Source organism: Daphnia magna, linkage group LG2 (genome assembly GCF_020631705.1).
Source record: "Daphnia magna isolate NIES linkage group LG2, ASM2063170v1.1, whole genome shotgun sequence".
Classification (NCBI taxonomy): Eukaryota; Metazoa; Arthropoda; class Branchiopoda; order Diplostraca; family Daphniidae; genus Daphnia; species Daphnia magna.
This window is the reverse complement of record NC_059183.1, coordinates 12,746,177-12,761,152: the sequence shown is the minus strand read 5'-3', so window position 1 is coordinate 12,761,152 and position 14,976 is coordinate 12,746,177. Positions and strand designations below refer to the sequence as shown.

Genomic DNA, 14,976 nt, shown 5'->3' with positions numbered 1-14,976 from the left:
CATTCCAAGTTGATTGATAACTTCCCTTTTTTTTTCTTTTCTACCCATCATTTTGCAGGTATATATAATATGCGTTGTGATGGCAGACGGAGCGTGTCAACATTTTTTCACGATAAAAGAACAGAAAAAATAATGAGTTTTTATACCCTCTCGTTTTTTCTCACGTACCTAAATGGACGAGCAAGTGTTATGTATTTGAAATGCCCGTGTACTAGTGCCATCTAATAGATAGACTTGTACGTATTATGCGCTGTGTTCAAGCATTGTAATCCCGGTTATTAAATCGATCCCGGTGCGCGCCATCAGTGCCATAAATCCGCCATTTTCTACTGCTCACGTCTATACCAAAGAATTTAGACGAAAAAAACAAAATTAAATAAAATGTTTTAATGCATTAATACAAGCCCCATCATGTTAAATTCCGACATGTACTACACGATAATATTTCTTTGAGCGTCGTGTGTGTGCTGTACATCAAATAAGATTATCCGTTGAATGTCTAAAGGGGAAACCTTTGCCTCGTTGTCATCGTCCTCTTTTTCTTGTCGGATTAGGTTAACCTGTCACTCCCAAGAGATGCTGTGTTACCCAAGAGGTCGTGTAAACATTCACCCCGTTTACTTATTAAAAGGGGCAAGTAGTACATCGGATCTCCTAGAAAAAGAAGAAAGAAAAAAAAGTTAAACCTGAAATGCATCGTAACGCGATCAATGACAAATTAACTACCCCCTTCCACAAAAGTCTAGACCCTTCCAAACTTTCTATTTTTTTTTTTCAAGATAGGCTTTATACTGTATACACACTAACTACTAAATAGCACGTCAGATATAGCAGAGAGAGAGCTTGTCTACGTGTACAAGACAGAAAGTAGTTGAAGAAAGAAAAAAAAAAGGAATTGCGCACAAACTACACACACACACACACACACCCACATACATCCCAGCTAGCACGTATATATAGTTATCATTAACGGGTGAAAGTACTGTAGAATGGGTTTGGGAGAGAGAGAGAGAGATCGTGCTGGGGCAATTATATCTGAGAATAGAGAGAGAGACGGGCAAAAGGAAAAAGAAAAAGGGCGGCGACTCAAAGATCTAATTAGCAGTATTGATTGCATTGCGTCTTTATTCTGTCTGCTATATAACTATCCTTCCGCAAAAAAAAAAAAAATACTCAGCTGCTGGCCACCTTATTTAGACGATGATTAGATTTTTGCTTTTGATGATTATATACTTTTCCATCTTCTTTCAAGGATATTTCCAAGCTGGGTCAGCCATTTTTCACGAAAGTATTTGTTTTTACTCGTCCCTCTCCCCCCCACCACCATTTTTTTTGTGTTTGTTTAATTACTGTAACCGTCTCTGTATATGACGGAATGGGCAACATGACACCACACATGCATTTGATTAAGCGCATACAGTATATATATGGGGGAGATGCACAATAATAGTTTTGCGGTGGAACCGGAGTGGGTTTAAAAAAAAAAAAAAGGTTTTTCCCGTGCGGGATGCAAGGGGACGTGCGTACCACAAGAAAACGGAGGAAAAGAGACAGAGAAGGAGGAAATGAGCTTCATTAAAAAGTTTGGTGGAGGGAGGAAGGGGGCAAAGTTAGTAACGGTGGAAGGTTGGGTAATTGGGGAGGAGGTAAAGATATGTACATACTGTACTTTCTAACGTAGAGAGAGAGAGAGAAAAGTGGGAGGGCAAGAGTCCTAGCTGATTGTATAAGCTATATTCTGCTGGACGAGTTTTTGGCACACACAAGGATCTCTATAGCCGTCTTTTCTAAACAGTGATGATGAGAGAAGGAGATGAGTCCCACCCCTTGGTCTCTTAACAAGCTCCAGCTTTTCGGTCGTCGTAGTGAGAGAGGCGGCGGCGGCGGCGGCCCGGGACTTCATTAGGAAGAGCCCGCACGAGTCCAATTACCAAATCCTGCGCAATGTTCAGTTATACACACACACACACACATGTACACACATAGAAGAAGGAACCAGAGGGCTGCCCTTATCTCATCCCCCTTGTTAAAGAGGACCTTTTCGGAAGGGGGGGCTAAATACAATTGGAATAGTGGATACACGATAGTTAGTAGTGGTGCTCATCAATTCGTTTAAAATGCTGATTTTATGTTGAAAAAGTTCTTGTGCTCTTTATGATAGACTATAGAAATTGTGGAAAAAGATGATTCACAGTAGAGACTTGTCTAGATTGGATTTGAAAAAGAGGAATAACGGTTTCCCACATATCCGGATGTAGCGAAAGCGGTGTCTATTGTACGCATCCCAATCATGGGAAAGAAAAGGGGGGGAATCGATAAGGATGACTCGGAGTGGAAGGGTACCAATGAATCATTGCTGGCCGATTGTGTCGGATGGAATTTCGCACCGTCATCAAGCCGATTGGCGTGACATCCGTCTCTTTTTGGCGGATTACTTGTAGTCGCTACGATCTCTTTTTCTTTTTGTTGGGTATCATCCATCACGAGATGGCAGTACACAGAGTTATAATAGGGGAGGCAAAAGAAATTCCAACACACATCGTTTATGTTTACTTGCGTCAGTTGATTTCCTTTTTTTTTTTTTTAGTTTCCATTTCCTTTTGACTTGAACAGCAAAATAGCAGCAAGCACTCAAGTTTTTCGGTCGGGATTAAAAGGAATAGCAAAGTTGAGTGTACAATATCCAGAGCACTTCTCCAACTACTCTCATGCCCTGCAACTAACGAAAAATTTTAAATAATAAAAACTTTAAATAAAAAAGAGGGATTTCATTTTTTTTTCTCTTTTAATAGATAAGAGAAAAATCTTTGAATCAATTTGAGAGGGGGAAAAAAAAACAAGAAATCTGCATGTTTCTGAAACAGTTTTCGACTCTTTTGGCTACTTGTTTTTGAAGATTAAAATAAAAATGTTAAATAAAAGCGAATTTATCTATTCAATTTAAAATCAATTGCAATTATTTTAAAATGTGATTTAGAAACTGAAAAACATCCATAGTAACCGGGGTACATTTCTAAAGAGATGCACATTAACAATAGAAGAACCAAAGTCACGATAACCAAACTTTGAAAGCTATCGATTTAGAGTCTATACTTACGCGTGTACATAATTCATCAGTGATTCTATACCGAAAATCCAACATTATGCTCTTAATTATAGCCGCAGGCGATAAAATGAATGTTTTAAATTGTTTTGTTTTTTTATACCCATTTCCTGAAGGGGAGAAGTACAAGTGCTACGTAAATAGAATAAACGGAGAATAGATAAGTTGCCCGTCCTGACGTGGACGTCGTTTTTAAAATGGCTTCTTTCCACGTATTAGACGCCCCCCCCCCTTTTTTTTTTAACCTGCCACCGACATTCACCACCCACATATCTCCTGTCGTCTAGTTTCATCAATCCGATTTATGAATGTTTCATCATCACGCAAGCCATACAACAACTTTCAACTGGACTTTATTAACTATGTAGCGCTCATATCGATTTCCTAATTCTCTTTCCACATACGATTTTTTGTTGTTGCTGCTGCCAGGGAATAATTTTGAAAAAAAAAGAAAGAAAGAAAAGGTGTGACATTTTTCGTCGAGTGAAGAAAAACTGGCCTGTCTTGCCTCATATATATTCCTGTTAAAATCCAAGATGGGACAAAAGGAGAAAGAGAAGCGACTCGTTAAGTGAAGAAAACGGGCACTTTCTATAAATAGTATAAGAGAGCAGCAGAGAGAGAGAGAGAGAGAGAGAGAGACTTGAGGGTGAAAGGCTTCCGTTCTGGACCGGAGCCATCACAGTGAAATGTTGATAGCCAATTACCGGCTGCGCATTATTATAACGAGCTGGTGCTGCTGCAGCATCGCTTTTGACGTGGATCAAGTTTGATCCACCTCTAAGAAGACAGAAAAACTGCAAGATCAGATCAACTCTATCGGTAGATGGAGGGAGCACGGGCATCAATGATCACTCATGCGACATCAAATTAAGTTGGCCTTATTTATTCCTAAGAGAACCACTTGATCAAGTCCAACGGATTATATTCCTCCCGCTGTTGCATAATAATTGGTTGTCTGGCGTGTGGGACACACGGTGCTGTGTACATGTGCGTGTTTTTCAAACGAAACGGAAGTCGATCCATCGTTGCGCGTCACGCAACTCCGTCGCCGGATCGATTTCAACCGTTGAAACGTTCACCCGACAGATGGCTCTGTATCTCCCTCTGCTAAAAAGTTAGCCCGTCAAGCACACACGCAGGCAAAGAGAGAAGCGCGCAATAACAATTCTCTGGCCGACCTCGCCATCTCATTAGTTGCTTGGAGTTGCGCACACACAGAGTGTTGTTACACGGCTGTGCTCACGCTCGTTAAGCCTTGCCTGCCACGGCAGCAGAGTTAATTTGCTCCGAAGGATCCGATCATAATAGGCTATAAAGTTGCCCGGTTCTCCTCCTTTTCACGGGCGGCGGCGGCTGAGGCCAGCGACATATACCCATCGATCCGGTTCAAAATCACAGAGTTGTGATGATTAACGAGCAGTTCATGATGACGTCCAGGGGTGACAGATGTTCGACCAGCTGGAGAGAGACCTCTAGAAAGATCACTCAACTCGTTTCTAATTCGTTCAATCAGCCCTTATGAAAGCAGCTAAACACAAAACTACAATATATACGTAGCCAATGAGCTATGCGGTCGTAATATTGCGCAAAGTGGCAGAATGATTAACAATCCAACCCTGGGAACTAAGAAGAAAGTGGGGGGAAGAAAAAAAAGTCTCGTTTTCATGGCAAAACGGCAAACCGATTTCATTAAGTGTGGCAACAGCAGCAGCGTCTCTAGAAAACTAATAGCAAAACTGTATATATCACGCAAGTGGTGTTGATTGAACCTTTCGGATATATCCGTAGATGATGTAGTAGAACCCACGCCATCCAATTACAAATCAACACACAGACACACGGAACTTTTCATACATAGGGCGCGCCGGTAGTTGCCTTTCCGGTTTCCCAATCCCCTCACTCGACATTTATTGACATATCATCTACTCAACAACGACGCTGGCGAAATAAAGTTAACCTAACCTACTACGGTTGCAGAATGCCTATCATGTCATCAAAACTTTCGTGTGTTTTCAACTTTAATTTTAGTTACAAAATTAAAGTGAAAAAAAAACATTAATTTTGATTGGATTCTATTTGAAACGACAGAGGATTTTCTCGTGCTATTATCATGATGATGTATGGATGCGATAAAGGCAATTTCTTAATGCATGGCATTGCGAGTTAATTGAATCATTTCGCTTGCAAAACTGAAATGCAGACCTGTTTTGACGTTTAATACGTAATAGAAGGGGATTGTTCCGCCATCAGTGAAGCTTAATCCTCCTTAATTGGATTGCATTTGAGGGTATTGAATCAAATTAGTGTTCGCTGGTTCCGCGTTTTTTCGTGGGTAAGAATCCGGAAGCAAACAAGACCTGACGCTATCTAGCGACCAAATTCAACACTTTTCGTCAATAACCATAACAACATGGTTGGAATGTTTTAAAAATTTCATCGACATGCGAATTTAATTACATTGAATGGCTTTAAATGTTCAAAAGTGAAACTAAAAGAACATGGATAAAGTAGTTCTTTAGGTAACTTGTCTATCAGTCATTATCATCTGTGAATAAAACAATAACCATGGCGCCAACTACATAAAAGAGAAATTCACCCAAGCCAAAAAATAAGGTGATGGAGACAGCGATTAAAAAGATTGTGACGTGAACAGTAAAACGACAAGAAAATCAAAGAGGTTTCTAAGAATCACAGTTGAAAATAAAACAAGTTTTTTTGTCTACCTGCAACCTGCTGCAACTATCTATTCCTCGAATGGCGTCAGCTGGGGGCGGCCCAAAATTTCACCTCGTGTCGCATTTGGATATCTCGTAGCCACTGTATCACTTGCTGAATTAGAATCTCGATTTTAACTCCCTGTCTTGGGTTCTCTCAGTCTTGTGTGTTTTTTTTTACCAAATGTCGATTGGACAATAGCCAACAGAAAACACAAGCAGTTTAGCACAAAATAATTCAGACGTTAACAAGCCAAACATGTTTCCCAGATCGAAAGTTTTAGTCAATAGAAAGCGCGCCAAAGCTCGTCTGAGACAAAGTAACTTGGTTTTCTTTCTTTTCTCGTCACACACCGACATTATCACATGTTGTCAGCTTGGGATTAAACAGTGCAAAAAGTGCCAAATACGCGAGAATGAGAAGTTGGCAAAAAAAAACAAAAAAACAACATTTATTTCTAATAATACACATTTGAATTAAATGTATGAATTTTCCAAAATATCAAATGTTAAAACACAGAATCGAACTCTTACATATACTTCGTGTAAGATATAACTGAAAGCCTGAAAGGTCCAAAATAACTTGGGCGCGTTCATTTTTATAAACATCTGGCGACTCGCCCAAGTCTGCTAATCATTCCTAGGGCCTAGGGTTATCATCGAAATTATAACAGACGATACTTCATAAATAATTTAAAGTTATAAACGAACATTGAAAGGTTCGGAGGTTACATAAAATAATTTTAGGTCTAATTTTCAACTAGCCAAAGAAAATTATTTTGTTTTACATTTTGCTGACTTACCAGATATTGGCTCCAACGAGTAGCGGTGCATTGCTACGTCTACTCAAGATCCATATTGAATGTGACAAAGAAAAAGAAGACTAAAAATGTCTTTGAAGTATGGATGAGACCAATAAATAAATTAAACTTTCATTAAATGAATGATACAGGCATTGCATGACGCTTGATTACTTTCAGACCTGATTCCATTTGACGGACCGACAGCAGTGAATTGTTACCGTAGGTTTGTTAATGCTTGATGGAGTGGTTCGAAGCCGTCGAACGGACAGTAAATGAGTATCGAGTCCTAACAGACAGCCAAACCAGTTTACTAAACGCGAGCATAAAAACAGCTATTTTACTTGCCCTTCCGTTGTTCCAGAAATTTATAGACTTCTGCACCTGTAAAGTAGTTTGACTGTACGAGATTTCTTGGAATTGACTTTTTTTTCTCTCCATATTCCGATTAAGCTTTGGGTTTGACGCAAGAAAACCGGAGTTTGTGTTAGAAAATACTACAAGAAAATGTGGCCATTGCTTTAAGGAGATGGTTCGTAAAATATTAGAAGTCAGACACGTGAAAGGGCACTCAATAGAGAATGAAAGAGTCTTTCTTCGTTAAGTTTACAAAAAAACTTCGACCTTGTGTTCCAACATGTGCTAGATTTGTAGCACATTGCAATTTTTTTCCCCAGCGCACTTGATGAAAGTATACACTACAAATTACAAAACTACCATAACAGATGGGTGGAAATAGCACAGACAGCCCATGCAGAATATGAAACACTGTCATAGAAATCAAAACAAAGAACACATGCACAAATAATAATCCAAAAGCTGTGGACTTGTAAGTCAATTTCTTACTTACCCAAATGCGAACAGTCTCCGTTCTAAACACCTTCTTTCAACGAGGGATTAACTTACGTTTGGATAACACTATTTGGACGTGAATCAAGCCCACTGGCAAGCCGTAGTATGTTGACAGGTCAACAACAATCCGCTATAGTTACACTACAGTCAAAGTAACAGGAAGGCATCTTAGATGTAACACACAACAAGAACCAACAATTAAGAAAAATTATTGAACAAAAACCATTTGTACACACCCTTACCTTTTATTTTCATAGTGATGGTGTTCATCGCTATTACCCGCTGAGTGAAGTAATGAAGACAACAATGTGTGGTACAATGGGGTTCTTGCAACTAGCTCTGCTGCTGATCGAAAGATAATCAAAATAATCTTAGGTATTTTCCTACCCCTAGGTATTTCGATTCTGATAGGAGTATCACCATCCAATAACTGTTGAACTTGAGCAGTAAAAAGATACTAGGTTGTCTACACAGCACCTCAACCAGCCTTCAAGTCACTACTAACATACTGTCTTCGTTGACTGCTGTTGTCTTCAAATACTACTGGATGTATGGACCTAATAAAGGTTTGAATTACAATGTGTTTAAACACCGGGTTGGAAAAGGATGAGAAATGTGCTTTTTACAAAAACTGGAATCAGCGCGACGTAACATTTCTATCTTTGATACGAAAAATATATGGAACAGAACTGTAAAAGCGATGTTACATGACTCTTCCTTTTCTTTGAAGGGTAGAAAGAGACTACCCTCCCCTAAATCTGGCCAAAAACTATTCCGTCTTTAATGGTTCCCTTCAATATTTAGAAAACCCACTCTCCAACGTCAGTAGTTTATCAGCAAACCTTTCTCAGCCCTTTTTTTTTTTTTTGCTGACCCAACCTTATGTCGTCTTTCACTGTGTTGGATATTTAAGCCAAGTTCCAGGTAATGCTACGGTGCAAATCCTACTGTCCATAACTGACGTTGAAACGACGAGAATGCTTTTTTCAACTTCCAGACTTACTTTCGCGTTGGTGGGCGTATTGCTTTCTGTAGTCCATTCCATGGCGAGTGAAGACTCAACTTTTTTTGCTGATGTGACTTCAGCTTCAACAATCGAAGGTGATAGTTCGGTACAGGTGACCGAGATCGAAGGGCCACCTCCATCTGGAATCACTAGCTGCTCTTTCCGTCGTTTTCGCAATAACCTAAGGAGTTTAATAGACTTCAGTAGTGTGTTCCCTTACATCTATATCGTTTTGTTCATCTTTAACCTGATTTTCAACCCGTTTCTTATTTTGTGGCTTGCCATTTCGCCACTCACCTTCAACATTATTGGCTCCACTGCTATGTGTTTTGCATTCCCAGTAAGTATTGTCGATGTTTCTGCTGCATTTTCGAACGCTTTTCCATACTATTAAAATCTATTTTCATCACAAGAAACATCAGTTAATTTAGATTTCACTGAATAGGATCTAGGTCCAATGCAGAACATGGATACCAATTCGACTCAAATTGCTGGTGTCGTAGTTTAAAATTACGAAGAAGAAGCAGTGGACTTACCAGTTTTACCCGTATCTTGTGTTATTGTTGTCTCGATCAGTACGTGCACGACCGAGTGCACGACCGAGTGCACGACGCAGTTCTTTTTGTCTTCACAATCGTGTATCGTCGTTGTTGTTTTCAATAAAGAGTTTTAACCTCAAAATGTTGAATACGTTGTCAATGTATCAGATGATGTGCAACCCGTATTTTCACAAAATCTGCTATATCAGGAAATGCTGAAAATCTAAAATGAACATAACATTTTTCTGGTATACAATATCTTGTATACCAGAAAAATGAAAGGTGGTAATTTTCAAATGTCAGCGGAATTCCCACGTGGCTTTGGCAGACTGTGACGAACATCCCTGTCGCCTTTCATTGGCCTTTCATACGAATTGCTTTCTCATGTAGCTGCACACCACCATGAACTAATTTAAGGTCATTTACACATTAATCTCATGCTAGACTAAATAGCTAGTACCAAGAACTACATACCTCTACACTAACCTTGAATCACCCTCAAATTCCAACCCCTTGCTTACCTTGAGAATTTCTTTTTTTACACACCCCATATTGACCTTCTTTTGCTGTTGATGACCTTGCTTTTATCGTATTTAAAGTTGTGTCCGTTCTGAATCTCGCTACAGTCTTCATTTGCCATTTCATCGAGTATGTCACTCGATGGATTGCTAAGAAGATTCAGGACATGTGGCATCAAAAGCCCATGTCCATACATTGTCTCTATTTTCTTTACCCTGTAAAAAAAAACTAAAAAAACTGTTATTTTACGCTACGTTCCTGTTTTCTATGAGTAGATTGAGTGGATTTCACATAAACGTTAAATCCACTCGATCGACTACTAGTAACAGAAAAACGTAAAATAAAAGTAAACTCGAAGCTTACTGTTGGATCCAGTTTGCTAACCTGTTGATGGATAACGAGTGTACAGTCTGTTTCTTTTGGAACGCAATTTCAAGCGGATCACGGCAAAAATAGTAGGGAAAAACAGTATATTGCTGAATTGGCGATGAAGCTGTGGCCTAACAGCTTTTATCCTGGCAATTCATTCCTACATTTGGATTTTTAACATTAGACAATAAAAGCAAGGCCTGTCGAATGAAAAATCATGAGAATCAGAATTACCATGCTGTCGACAGTGGATAGAAATGGGTGGTAGCCAACAGGTTAACTAGCTTAGTTAATCTGCCAACTTAAAGGATAACGTTTAATGTTATCCTTAAGTTCGAGCTAACGGGTTAAAAATGGGTGGTAGCCAACAGGTTAACTAGCTTGGTTAAACTGAAAGTTTAAAGGATATGGTCATAGAAGTGGATTGGGCATCCAGCAGTGCCCAGGCAAATATAATTGAATTAAACCGTAAATTGCCACAATAGTATGGTCAAAATCCTTTCCTATTGAAAAGAAAAGTATGGATGTAAGTGTGAAAACAGTTTGGAAACGAAGTTGAAAACAGTAATACAGCTCGGGAAACTCAACTTGGGTACAAGATTCATCCTCAAAGTTAATCCCTACATTTGGATTTTTAGCACTAGACAATAAAGGCAATGCCTGTCAAATGAAAAATTATGAGAATCAGTATTACCATGCTGTCGATAGAGGATAAAAATTGGGTGGTAGCCAACAGGTTAACTAACTTAGTTAAACTGCAAGCTTAAAGGATACGTTAACCATCATCCTTAAGTTTGAGCTGATGGGTTAAAAATGGGTGGTAGCCAACAGGTTAACTTGCTTAGTTAAACTGCAAACTTAAAGGATAACGTTAACTGTCATCCTTAAGTTCCAGCTAACCGGATAAAAATGGGTGGTAGCCAACAGGTTAACTAGCTTAGTTAAACTGCAAGCTTACAGGATAACGTTAACCTTCATCCTTAAGTTTGAGTTGATGGGTTAAAAATGGGTGGTAGCCAACTGGTTAATTATTTTAATTAATTTGCAAACTTAACGATAACGCTAAACGTTATTCTTAAGTTCGTGCTGACGGGTTAAAAATGGGTGGTAGCCAACAGGTTAACTAGCTTAGTTAAACTGCAAGCTTACAGGATAACGTTAACATTCATCCTTAAGTTTGAGTTGATGAGTTAAAAATGGGTGGTAGCCAACTGGTTAATTATTTTAATTAATCTGCAAACTTATACGATAACGCTAAAGGTCATTCTTAGATTCGTTCTAACGAAATGAAAATGGGTGGTAGCCAACAGGTTAACTAGCTTAGTTAAACTTCAAACTTAAAGGATAACGTTAAACATCATTCTTATGTTCGTGAAATGGGTGGTAGCCAACAGGTTAACTAGCTTAGTTAACTGCAAGCTAAAAGGATAACGTTAACCTTCATCCTTAAGTTTGAGTCGATGGGTTAAAAATGGGTGGTAGCAAACTGGTTAATTATTTTAATTAATCTGCAAACAAAACGATAAAGCTAAACGTCATTCTTAAGTTCGTGCTAACGGGTTAAAAATGGGTGGTAGCCAACAGGTTAACTAGCTTAGTTAAACTGCAAGCCTACAGGATAACGTTAACCTTCATCCTTAAGTTTGAGTTGATGAGTTAAAAATGGGTGGTAGCCAACTGGTTAACTAGCTTAGTTAAACTGCAAGCTTAAAGGATAACGTTAACTGTCATCCTTAAGTTCGAGCTAACCGGATAAAAATGGGTGGTAGCCAACAGGTTAACTAGCTTAGTTAAACTGCAAGCTGACAGGATAACGTTAACCTTCATCCTTAAGTTTGAGTTGATGGGTTAAAAATGGGTGGTAGCCAACTGGTTAATTATTTTAATTAATCTGCAAACTTAACGATAACGCTAAACGTCATTCTTAAGTTCGTGCTGACGGGTTAAAAATGGGTGGTAGCCAACAGGTTAACTAACTTAGTTAAACTGCAAGCTTACAGGATAACGTTAACCTTCATCCTTAAGTTTGAGTTGATGGGTTAAAAATGGGTGGTAGCCAACTGGTTAATTATTTTAATTAATTTACAAACTTAACGATAACGCTAAACGTTATTCTTAAGTTCGTGCTGACGGGTTAAAAATGGGTGATAGCCAACAGGTTAACTAGCTTAGTTAAACTGCAAGCTTACAGGATAACGTTAAACATCATTCTTATGTTCGTGAAATGGGTGGTAGCCAACAGGTTAACTAGCTCATTTTAACTGCAAGCTTAAAGAATAACGTTAACCGTTACCCTTAAGATCGTGTTAACGATATAAAAATGGGTGGTAGCCAACAGGTTAACTGATGTTATTTGAAATTGAGAACACCGACGCTCATTCTTCAAAACGGTTTCCGCAATAACAAAAAATTAAATTAAAGAATGGCTATCGTATGACATAAGCCCTGAAACGACAACGAAAAAACTCACCACATTGAAGAATGTACTCTCCTAGGAGTTTTTCTTGTCGAGTTGTAGTAGTCAAGGCAGACTAATCATTATGAGCACTGTGTAACAGTTGAGGTACCAATTTTCGCAACGAGGGCACATTTTTCTTTAGCAATAGTAGCGTAGGTGTTGATGTTCTTCATGTATTATACGAACGTTCTTTGAATAATACAATATGAAAATGGAATAATATGCTTTGACTTAGAAAAAAATATGATTACCTTGTGACAAATGTCAGATACTGATTTTTTTTTGTCAGTGCCAAGATGCTACATGACTAAGATACTACATGAAATGATGGTCGTTTGACAAATTAACATTCGAAGCAGTAGTGCTATAGTTTGTCCTCATCTTGAAAAACACTCATGAGGCGAGAATGGAAACCTGGGAAAATAGTAAATAATTAATATTTAAAGCAGAGAAAATTTTTAATCTGTTTAGCGTTAAGCTTACCCGTGCAAGGTGAAGGGTACACTTAATCATCGGTAATTACATAGGCAGGTACCCGAGAATATCACAGAACTGTTTCTATGAATGAAGAAGTCAGATCCAAAATTGAATCGGAAAATAAAGGACATTTTTTTGGTCTCTCCTCGGTGTGTTACATAACAAAAAGAGGTTGTAATACCGCCTGCTCCGTTTTACAATTCTCTAAGGAGTACCTATAAAGCAAAAAAACAAAAATACTAATCAACAAACAACTTTGAAGCGAGCTTTAATTCTCAATTAAGACATGTGGAACTTTTAATGCATCAACGTATGACGTAATGGCTGGAAGAAACTGGTAAACATTTCTGCTGTTGTTTCCTAGCCAGTTCCATCTTCTACTTGGCTAATTGCTTCCGCAGTGGATTTAAGTGCAGCACCTGTCTTGAAATCCTTAATTTGTTCATGCAGGAAATGAGTTGGAATACACTTGTACTTACCTGAAGGTTTCCCTTTAAGGTGAACACATGACTGATTAACTCTCATTTCAGAATCCATTTGCAAGAGCAACCGAATGTTGTCAACTCTAAACTTGATAATCCAAGGGTCTTTTTATCTGCAATCAATTTTTCTATAATTTTAATGAAAATAAAAGATGAAAAAATGAACTTCGTTTACTTCAACTATGCATAAACCACGGAGAAAAACATTGGCCATTCTTTCCAGAAGAGGAAAGGAACGGCACAATTTTGCTCATTCGCTGTTTTAAACAAGGTTTTTTTTTCGATACCTGCTAACACTCCTTGCTTGGTGAACGAGAAAATTTCGGTTATACTGCGCACAAATTCTAAAGAAAACAGCAATTTGATACACTTTTGCATTACTCCATCTAATCTGTTAAACAATTTGAATGGATTACTTAATAGTTGAATTGGTCATCTTAAACATACATATAACGATAATCGTGGACCGTCTGATGGTCCACGATTATCCATTTCAGCCTGTGTTACTTCAGTGTAGAAATCAGAACGGTGCGGAATTGGATGGAAAATGTCCTCATCAGACTCAATCCACCAGAGAAGGCGCGCATGAGTCATACAAAACAACTCGCGATACTTGGCGTAGCCTGAATAAGTGCTAGAAGAAAGAGAAGCTTTTGTTAAAAAGAAAGCAAGGAAATAAAAAAAAAATAATAATTACTTGTTACCTGAAATAATAATCTGCAAACCAGACAGTGCTTACGGATGGTGAAAAGCTCAATCGACCACCAGTCCGTTGAACTTACGCAAGAATGGTGAAGAAAAACACACGGTCACTTGGAAGTAAGCGGCTGTAACAACTACGTTGATTGTCGAACGTTGAGTCGACAAAACGCACAAGAGCGCACTCGAAAACGCGAAGTCTTTCCACAACGTCAGAGTAGCTGAACATTTTTCTTGCGAGTCTCCTCTGACCAATGCTGGTGTTGAAATCACTATGTAAGAAGTTTGGAGAATAACTAGTTTTAAATGATGCCAATTACATTGCAAACACACATACCAGCACACGAATAAATAAAACATATCGTGTTAACACAGGGCACGCCAATCATGACGCTAACACAGGGCACGCCAACCATGACGCTAACAGGGCACGCCGATCACGACGCTAACGGGGCACGCCATCATAACGCAATCTTTACAACCAAATTTAATATTATATTGGAATAGAAATTGACAACATTATAACCTTATTTACCTGAAATTGCTCACTCCAGCAGTAACAATGCAATCACATAGCACAGACCACGCTGTTGATGCTTGGCGTCTGCTTGAAATGAAACCGATTCAAAATCGATTTCTAACAAATCAAATGTTTCAGAAAATGCAATTTACATATTAAAAAAGATAAATAATAAAAAATAGGTACATGAAAGTTAATTTTATTTGATAATTTTACTTTTTTCTTATTTGTAAATTAACGCTGAGGTTGATGATGAACAGATGACGCCATCTTCATAACGCTATCGAACCATGCGACCTTTACCGATAGATGGAGAATTTTTGAACCAGGCTTTGGTATTAAAATATTATACAAATATTCGTTTCTTGCTTTAAAATATATTTCATAGTTAATAAAAACGTAATCAAAAACAGCGTACAAATTATTTCATCGAAA

General features: G+C 38.4%; 1 long non-coding RNA gene across 1 annotated transcript; it reads right to left on the bottom strand.

Moving 5' to 3' along the window:
• Positions 1-368: 368 nt before the first annotated feature.
• Positions 369-14,650, bottom strand: LOC116917599. Its single transcript, XR_006643329.1, has 14 exons — positions 14,557-14,650; positions 14,359-14,494; positions 14,027-14,293; positions 13,739-13,956; positions 12,847-13,666; positions 12,615-12,777; positions 10,140-12,552; positions 9,286-10,065; positions 9,015-9,232; positions 8,726-8,875; positions 8,099-8,659; positions 7,715-8,029; positions 5,830-7,639; positions 369-654 (listed from the first exon to the last, which is right to left on the bottom strand). It is a non-coding gene; the product is annotated as an uncharacterized LOC116917599 (long non-coding RNA).
• Between the last annotated feature and the right edge of the window lie 326 nt (positions 14,651-14,976).